At 35.4% G+C, this 10,282-nt stretch overlaps 1 non-coding gene across 1 annotated transcript; it reads right to left on the reverse strand.

Moving 5' to 3' along the window:
• Window positions 1-242: 242 nt before the first annotated feature.
• Window positions 243-392, reverse strand: LOC122232456. The gene has a single exon (XR_006209798.1). It is a non-coding gene; the product is annotated as a U12 minor spliceosomal RNA (small nuclear RNA).
• Between the last annotated feature and the right edge of the window lie 9,890 nt (window positions 393-10,282).

Here is a 10,282-nt window from a genome sequence, read left to right on the forward strand (position 1 = left end):
CCCATTATATAACTATTACAATGTCATTGACTGTATTCCTTATGCGGTGCCTTTTATTCCCCTGACATACTAATTCTAGAACTGGAAGCCTGTATCTCCCTCTTCCCTGCATCCATTTTTATATAACATGTATTTTTTTAACCCTTGGGGCTAATCCAATTTACTACTTATAGGAAACAAGCACCTGCTCAACCTTGTTTATTACCTCCACACCAGTCTGCTCTTTCAGTGTTAAAGGGGGATGGGCAGATTGCGATTCCCAGGAATCCCGAAATGTAGGTGGGTCGCCTTAGGGAAAACCTCTACCAGCTCAAAAATTCATCTTACATTAGCAGTGAGGATTTGGGCATCACCGCGAATCATAAGTTTCTTTACTCATAAGTTTAAGGCCTACAATACGTATTTTAATATGACTCCTTGAATCATTTTTTTATTTTTTTAATGTTTATTTATGTTTGAAAGAGAGAGACAGAGTGTGAGAGGGGGAGGGACAGAGAGAGAGGGAGACACAGAATCCAAAGTAGGCTCCAGGCTCCAAGCTGTCAGCACAGAGCCCAATGCAGGGCACGAACTCACGAACAGTGAGATCATGACCTGAGCGAAGTCGGACACTTAACCAACTGAGCCACTCAGGCGCCCCGACTCTTTTTTTTTTTTTAATGAAATGAGGCAGAATTCCTTTCTATCCATTCAGCATCCATCCTGTAATATAAAAATTTAAGATGTGATCCAAGCCTCCAAATAGCTTACTATCTTATGGATGTCTTAAGATTGCATGCCTCTGAAAGTTAATGAAATACACAAAATAATAGACACCCACATTGTAATTTTCATACAACAAACAATACCTCTATAAGAATTTAGAGTTGGGATTAATCAGTAGAGGGCAAAGTAAATAATAAACATGCAAAGTGTTGATAAATCAGGACCTAAGCTGAAGTTTAAGGAGGGGGTAGAAAGGGTTTCAGCTGGTGAAGAAAGAGGATGGTATTTCAGGAAGGAAGCAAGTTGAGCAATGCTTGGATGATAGTTCAATGCATGGTGCAAATAAATGATGATACCAACTCTAGAGAAAGTTCTGTGGTTGGGGTTAGTGGAAAATAGGCTTGTCTAAGTGGGAGGCAGAAAAATTGCAGGGAATCTGGAGAAGAAAAAAAAAAACAGGAGCCGTTAAATCTGTTTAGGAAGGAATTGGGAGTTGTTGTAGAGCTTTTGAACACTAACATAATGAAAGGACCTAAGGGAGATTAATCCAGAGATAGTGTGGAAGATAAATTAGAGTCAGAGAAAGAAAAAAGAGTCACAGAAAAGAGTCAAGAGAAAAGAGCCTGAGAGCTCTTTTAGAAAACTAATGAAAGAATCCAGACCTGTGGTGTCAGAGGCCTAAATAAATGCTACTGACTAAGAGCATCAGCTAAGTTTTCCGAGCTTTTCTTCAGACTCTGATTTCTCTATAACTATTTAATTTCTCTTTTTCATCTTGATTGGATTTGAGCCATTGGCATTTATCTTAGGGATCTTTTCACTGATAATGAAATATTTTTGTTTAACCTTGAAAGACTTTGAATAAACTTTAATTTTTAAAAGCACTTAACATGTATGAGTGTGTTTATAATGCTCACTATTAAGTTCAATATTGACAATGCCAAGTCTGAAATTTTCAACTATGTTATCTTTAATTTCCAAGCTGTGTTAATTTTGCTGCCTGTAGAACCTTCATTTCCATCTCATTATTGTCTCTTTTCTTGAGACTACTCTAGCTAGCACATGTGTCTGAAATAGGTAGATGCTTTTTCTTTGAATTTTACCTTCCTTGTCCTTTTAGAAAATGGAACCTCTTTATTTACATATTTCAAGGGTACTTTTTATGTCGTAATTGATTTTGAGGACTGTGGCCTGATACTTCTATTTAAATAGAAATTTATGTAAGTAATTTGAGACATCCTTCAAATTGCAGTATCATCAGTATTATATGACCTGTTTTTGAGTACCAACACTAAAAAATCCATTATATACATTTAAAATTTTTTTTGTGGGTATTTTCATTTTTTGAATGTAAAACATACTTTTTCCATAAAACATATATTTCTAATGGACAATCCTTTGAGCTCTTTATGCAGATTTAGCCCCAGGAAAAGAAACAAGGAGAGTTGAAATGAATGACATTGAATATCCCACATATGTTCATTTGAGAGTCACTAATGTTCACAGAATGAAAAACAAATTGATAAGTATTCAGGAAAATAGATGACTGGAGATTATTCAAAACATATTCTATGACTAAAAACATTTCAGAACTATTGTGTTTTAGGATATGAAATTCTGATAATTCTTTGAATCAGAGTCAACTGAGCATCATTCCTTTTAAAATCTCCACCTGCTGCTGCAAAACCAGCCTAAATAGTTATGTGGCAGCCTGTATTGCATTTTGAAACTTAAATTCTTAGAATAGTAATTTTGCACTGGGGTACCTGTGTGGCTCAGTCACTTAAGCGTCTGACTCTTAAGTTTGGCTCAGGTCACAATCTTGCAGCTTGTGGGTTTGAGTTCCACATTGGACTGTATGCTGATGGTGCAGAGCCTGCTTGGATTCTCTCTCTTCCCTCTCTCTCTTCTCCTCCCCCACTTGCACTGTCTCTCTCGAAATAAATAAATCAACATTAAAAAAAATATTAGTAATTTTGCACTAGGAATGTATTATCCTTGTTAGAATTACTGTAAGTGATTTAATGGTACCATATTTTCAAAATAAATGCTATTAACTAAATTTTAGCTGTATCAATTTTTTCAACTAAATGTATCAATTATTTAAATACAAATTATAATTAATATAACTTAATATAAGTTAATATGCATTCTGTATTTTTTAAATTATATATAATTTTTCTTTTTTTCTAATAAGAAATAAAATACATTTCATTCTTTGCAGGAGTCTTATATTATTTTTTCAGCCAAAAGTATATGTAAAAAGTTTTTTTAATCACAAAACTCCTATGATAAATATCTATTGTTTTTATACTTACAGACCTCATCTACTTTACAGTATAAATCGTATGATGTTATAATTTGACAATATGACTGATTCCTTTAGCAAAGTATAAACTCTTAAAAGTAAAGTTTTACTAAGTGCTTAATAAATTCATTGATAAGTGAATGCATGAATTTTTTATGTTACTAATTTTTTTGGTTTGTTACTTTGGAGTTTGTTTAACATAGGGACATAAATCTTTAGGTACCTAATTTAAATGAATATATAGCTATCTCTGGACTTAAAAAAATGAAATCCAGTTTAAAATTCTTCCACATTTAAGTAAATGGATGGTTTTGTATAATTATTGTTAAATATGTTTTCCTAGGTAATCCATTATGGAGTGCATTACAAAATTCTTGTGAAGAGCTGTGATTGATTTATAATGACATTCATTCAGATCTTGATTAGCAATTTCTACATTTATTTCTTTAAAGAAAATACAACAGTTTCAATTTAATTTATGATTCCAAGTTGGTGTGGAAGAGATTTTTTGTGGTTACCATTAGGCGCATATATAACATCTTATTCAAATAGCAGTCTGTATTAAGTTGATGGTCACTTAAGTTTGTATCCATTCTAAAAGCACTAATTTATCACCCCTCCCTTCTTTATGTATATGATACTATACTTTACATCCTTTTGTGAATGCCTTGACTTTTATACATATAGTTGATTTTACTGCTTTTGTGCCTTAACCTCTATACTGGTTTTATAAATGATTAATCTCATGTTTTTATTATCTTTATATTTACCTATAAATATTTTCCTTTCATAATTTTCTTTCTCCTGACTATGGTCTTTCCTTTCCCCTCAAAGTATTCCCTTTAACATTTCTTGTAAGTCTGGTTTTGTGGTGATGAACTCCTACAACTTGTGTTTGTCTAGAAAACTATCTCTTCTTCTAAGGTGAATAATAGTCTTGTTGGGTAGAGTATTTCTAACTGTAGCTTTTTCCCTTTCAGCGCTTTGAATATATCATGTCTCTACATTCTGGCCTGAAAAGTTTCTGCTGAAAAATTAGCTGTAGCCTTATGGAGTTTCCTTTGTATGTAACTGTCTTCTTTTTTCTTGTTGCTTTTTAAAATTCTCTCTTTATCTCTATTTTTTTGTCATTTTAATCATTATGTATCTTGGTGTGGACCTCTTTGGGTTTATTTGGGCGGCAAGGGGCAGTGGGGGGTGGCTCTTAATGTCTCCTGGATCTGGATGTCTGTTTTTTCCCCTAGATTAGGGAAGTTTTTAGCTATTCTTCAAATAAGATTTCTGCCTTCTTTTCTCTTTCTTCATTTTTTGGAATCCCTATAATATGAATGTTATTACACTTGATGGTGTTGCTGAGCTCCCTTAACCTATTCTCATTTTTTGTTATTCTTTTTTCTTTTTGCTGGTCAGCTTGGTCATTCTGCCTTCCAGTTTGCTAATCTTTCTACTTCCTCAAATCTACCATTGATTCCCTCTAGTATATTTTTAATTTCAGTTATTGAGTTCTTCATATCTGATTTGTTCTTTTTTTTAGTATTTATTTATTTTTGAGACAGAGCACAAGCAGGAGAGGGGCAGAGAGAGAGGAAGACATAGAATCATAAGCAGGATCCAGACTATGAGCTGTCAGCACAGAGCCTGATGCAGGGCTCAAACCTATGAGCTCAGGTCATGAGATCATGACTCAAGCTGAAGTTGGACGCCCAACTGACTGACTCCCAGATGCCCCTGATTTGTTCTTTTTTATGTTCTCTATCTCTTTGTTGAACGTCTAACTGGAATCCTCCTTTCTTTTATCAAGTTCATTAAGTATTTTTATGATGATTACTTTGAATCCTCTATCAGGCATACTGTTTATCTCCATTTCATTTAGCTCTTTTGCTGTGTTTTTGTTCTGATCATTCATTTGGGACATATTCGGCTAGCTTCTTATTTTGTCTAACTCTGTGTTTGTTTTCTATGTATTAGAAAAGTAATTTACATCTCCTAATTTGAAGGTAGTGGCCTTATGAAAAAAAGAGGTCCTGTAGTGTCTTGTAGCACACTGTCTCCTTTACACCAGAACCTGGCACTACAGGGCTATCTCCTATTTGGTTGCATATACCTACTGTTTTAACTTAGTCTAATTTACCTTCAGTTTAGTCATCTACCATGACACACTTTGCCTGTTATGGCAAGGGTTTGGTCCCTGTATTGGCAAGGGGCCAGTTTGGGACAGCTCTGTTCTTCTAATTAGGTGGTCTCAGCAGCCAGACCAGATGCTTGCCCTCGGCCCATTTTCTGGGGCTGCAGTTCCACTGATGTGCCGGCTGCTCTCTGCATTGTCCCTGAGAAGCTTTCATTGGTGGGTGGGGCCTCCAGAGAAACCAGATATCTTGGTTGTTCTTGGAGATGTCTTTTAAAGATCCCTACCCTTCCAGCATGAATCTTCATGTTTACCCCAGGTGACTTTCATACTGCTGCTTCTATACTATATCTCTGTGGGGTTGTTTTTTATGTGGTCTCACATAACAAACAGGGGGCACTCAGTTTCCTGTCAACCTCTGGCTCTCCTAGAACTGACCCTACTGATTTTTAAAGTACACAAGGGTAAGCAAAACCCTTGAAGAACTCACAAAGTTAAGCCCACTGGTTTTCAAAGCCATATGTTATAGGGATTTGCCTTCCTGGTGTAGGTTTCCTATGCCTGGGGTCCCTGGGGTGTCTGGTGTGCCTGGTGTGGGGTCTGCTTCTCTCCCTTCTCTGTGCTTGTGGTGTCCCTCCCCTGTGGTTAGTCTCAATAGGAGTTTGATTTCTGACTGCTTTCTCTGCCCCTCCTACCCTTTTTTGATGTGGCCTCCTCTCTTTGATCAAGTATGGAAAATCTGTTCTGACATTCTTTGGGTCATTTTCTGGGTGCACTGATGTGGCTGTTATCTAGATGTGTCTGTGGGAAGAGATGAGCTTAGAATCCTCCTACTCTGCCATCTTCCCAGCAACCTCTTGGGGGAGATTTTTTGAATGTTGATATGTTCTTATGATAACTTGATGACATTTTGGATAAATATATCTTGTGTCAATATACAGTGCATAAATAATGAGGAATATATAGGGAGGAAAAGACTTTCATATCGTTTCTTGCCATAGTACTCTGAATAATATCTCTTTGGCAAATTCATACTTCAGCATTTATGTACAATACCAACTTAAACTAGTCATTCTTTAAATTTTTTTTTTAACATTTATTCATTTTGAGACAGAGAGAGACAGAGCATGAGCAGGGGAGGGGCAGAGAGAGAGGGAGACACAGAATCCGAAACAGGCTCCAGGCTCTGAGCGGTCAGCACAGAGCCCAACGCGGGGCTAGAACTCACAGACCGCGAGATCATGACCTGAGCCGAAGTCGGACGCTTAACCGACCAAGCCACCCAGGCGCCCCTTAAACTAGTCATTCTTAATAAGAAGGATGAATTATCATAGCCTAAGGAGCTTTTTGAAAATATGGACTCCACTGGAAAATTCTTATATAGACTAGGAATGGCACTCAGCTGTATGTAAGTGGTAATATTATCCAGGTCATTTCTATACATAGCCCTGATATAACTCCTGAATTATAGGCATACAATGCTCATACTTGGGACATATATTTATATTCCAGCTAAGCTGGACATGTATAGATGTTCATATAATATAAATTCTCTTATATGTTTGATACTTTAGGAGTCAGGCCAATAAGCCAAATAATCAATATATCTTAGTGATGGCATAATAGTTTGTTTGTTTTTTTTTTCAGGCTGGTTGTTTTACTAACATATAAGAGTGATAGTATTAAAAATATATTCTGGAAGAATGTAAATCTTCTAGGCCACTTAACACCAGTGGTCACAAGTTGAATATATATCCCTCTCTATCCCCATGTCTTACTTTCTGCTTTTTCTTGGAGACTCCACAACTACTTTCCCTTCTGCACTCTTGTATTTTTAGCTGCCAGGATTAGTGCTTTATTTCAAGAAATTTCATTCTTCTCAGTAGGTGTTGAATATCCTTCTCTTTAAACTGCATTTGAGATAATTAACTACTATTCTGAAAGGCTGCCTAAACCATAATCCCTTCCAAATAAGTAAGTTCTTACACTAACAGCAATAATGCTTAGTGTAGATTGGACTAGGCTTTCTGACTTGATTCCAAAGCTATCATTTTTAGTTAACCTAGACACAGAAAAGTCCAGCATTCTATACAGGGGTTAATATAAAATCTCTACTTAATAATGACAGGTACAATTAGTCAGTTACTAACCAATGCAATCTCAGGAGTGGCACAGATGCCAAGAGATATAGGCAGATACGAACTAGAAATAATGAAGCAACAGGTTTCAGCATTTGCATTTCCAGTGTTCAAAATGCACAAGCCTCTCATATTGCTATATGCTATCTCCTAATTGAAAACTTCTTTACCTTTTCCACCATGAGATTCCATGTTTATAATCTTATATTCAGAGGAAAATAAATATAATTCTTACATATGTGTTAGATTAAGAACATAATAGTACAAAAAATGAAGGAAAGAATAGTACATAAAATAAGTTTCATGAATCAAGGTAGGGAAATTATACTTTTGCTCCAAACCAGTTTTAAAAAATTATCAAAAAACTAACACAAGTAGAAAGAGTTACCTCCATTAGAGATTATGCCTTTTGACTGATTAAATTTTAGAGGCTTCTTTAGACTCTAGACTTTAGACCCCAGACCTCCCTTTTCTTAGAACATTTGCTTTAGAAAACTGGTTAGTTGTAATTTTTTTCTCTTCCTCTTTGAGTTGTAAATCTTTCAAAAGGTCCTTGTAAGGTTTAACCCAGGAATGTCTTTCTGAAGTATCAGGAACCATCCCTTTGAAATCTAATTATCAAAGATGGGCCCCAGTCTCTCACCTTCTGTGGGGAGATAGGAGCTTCACTCTGTCTTGACCCTGCTGCAATTTATAAAATTACCTTCCACTATGAAAATGGAAGAAAGTTTACTTATCCTATGAGTAAGGCCATTTGGCCAACAGGGTAGCCTATGATTACTACCATCCCAGTTCTTACAAATTCCCTAATCCTTTTTTTTTTTTCTCTCTCTCTCTTGGTCGAGTTGAGCTCAGTCTGAGGTCTAGTCTCTTTCTCAATTGCAGTAATCTTGAAGAAAGTCCTCACTGCCTGCTTAACCTTATCTGGGACAGTTTTTGCTCCAATACTCTCACTCTTTCCTCTCCTTCTTCCTTAAATAATGCTGTTTATGGTAGAATCCATAAAGAAAAAGATGCCAAGGCCACACTAAATTCATGCACTATTGGCAGAGAATAGGAATAACTAAGACTATATGACCAAGAAAGTCCAAATCAAAAAGAAATTTGATTAGGAAGGGAGAAATGGGTCCTTGCTTTTGAGGTGGCAAGTTATCCTTTCTCTAGAGCTGCCCTAAATAACATTCCATTTCTTCATAAACTCACTGAGACAATTTTCTGTGATTTGTTGTAGATTTCAAGGATCATTACTTTTACTGTCTTTATTCCTCCCAAAGGATGGTTACCAGAAAATTCCCAGAATTCTCCCTCCACAAGGCAAATGAAAGTTCTTAAGTTTGGGTAAACTGTTCAGCAAACATTTTCAAGGGATGGAGAATTCTTAAAAGAGGAATCACAGGACACATGGATATTGTAGTGAAATTCAAAGGTTAAAAACACAGCTCGCTCAGCCCCCCTCCCTCTTCCAATTTCTGTTATTGGGCAAACACACTTTATCTTATTCTGTTTCCTCTGGGATGGGGAAGTCTTTTATTCTTATAGTGCTTATAACTTTTAAGCTTAAGTGGAAGGAAACTTCTTAGACCCCTCCCCTAGACTAAAAAGAAAAGTGGACCTTATTGATGGATTAAAGAGAACCAATGAAATTTGAGGATATATCACCATAAATAGTATTTTGGTTTCTTGACTTTTTCAAGGTCATATTTCCTCACTAATACAGATTTTTCTTGTTTTCTTACCAACAAGCAAATATCTCCCAAACCAAGCCAAAACACACACACACACACACACACACACACACACACACACACCCCGAGAGCAATTGAGTATAATGGAAATTGTTTTGAGGTGCAGACTTTAAAATATGTGATATAATACTGAATATTGTATTTAGTTCATAAATATATTGAACCAGGAATCTAAAGGCTGGAGTAATATTCCAGTTTAGCTACTATTAGCTTTTGCCTTTGAGCAAGACATTTGAAATCTATGAACCTCAGTATTTTGCCTAAAGATAGAAATAGTGATTCCTGCTGTAAGAATATCAGAAGAATACTTTTAAAATTGAATGCAATACTGAATATGAAAATGATTCATGAAATATGAATACTTACAAAACTAAAGATGACAGTACTAAGGAAAATAGTCCATTAGTGCTTGATGTTGTACATCTTAAATCAAGTATTGACTTAACACTGATATTTCAAAAATCTAGAAGTTGATACTAATCAGTTTGAGAAGAAACATCTTAGAGAATGTGTAAAAAAAACTTTTGGATGACATCCATGGTATGCTTATGTAAGCATTCAGGTATTCAGGTATATTTATTTACCAGAGATTTTTATTCACATAGTTAAATGCTTACTGCAGTTCAGGGTCTTTCTGTTGCAACTACTAAACATATAGTTTTGAGTGTATTTATAGAGCAGTGTTTAGCTTTGTTGATTATAATGAATTAAAACTTGACAACAGTGATGGTTTTATGAAGCTATAGTCTCTCCCCAAATTAACTTGAAACTACATTTTTAAACTAGACAAAGTGTATTCTAAGGAATATATCAAAAAATAAACATGTAAAAACAATCTAAGAACAATTTTGTAGAAGAAAAGTTAATAGAGATTTGGATTTCCTTGTGTCAGAAATGCAGTTAAACCTTAAAGCATTTTCTATCACCCTGTGATTTTACAGCAAGATCATTGAAATAGAACACAGAGTCATGAGATAAATCCCAATACCTACATGGATTTGGTAGGTGAATGTCTGGTCCCACTTCAAATTGGGGAGGAGAAGGGAATGAGTTGTTTTAATACATGAGGTTCAGCCTTCTGTCTCATGATAGACATACAAACAAAAAATATAGACAGATGCCCACTTCATTACTTACACAATGTAAAATTCAAGGTGGATAATAATTCAGAAGTTAAAAATGAAACTGCAAAAGTGTTAGAAGAAAACATAGGCATATATACCTTTATTGTTAGGAATAGGCAAACACTTTCTAAACATAA

Source organism: Panthera tigris, chromosome A1 (genome assembly GCF_018350195.1).
Source record: "Panthera tigris isolate Pti1 chromosome A1, P.tigris_Pti1_mat1.1, whole genome shotgun sequence".
Lineage (NCBI taxonomy): Eukaryota > Metazoa > Chordata > Mammalia > Carnivora > Felidae > Panthera > Panthera tigris.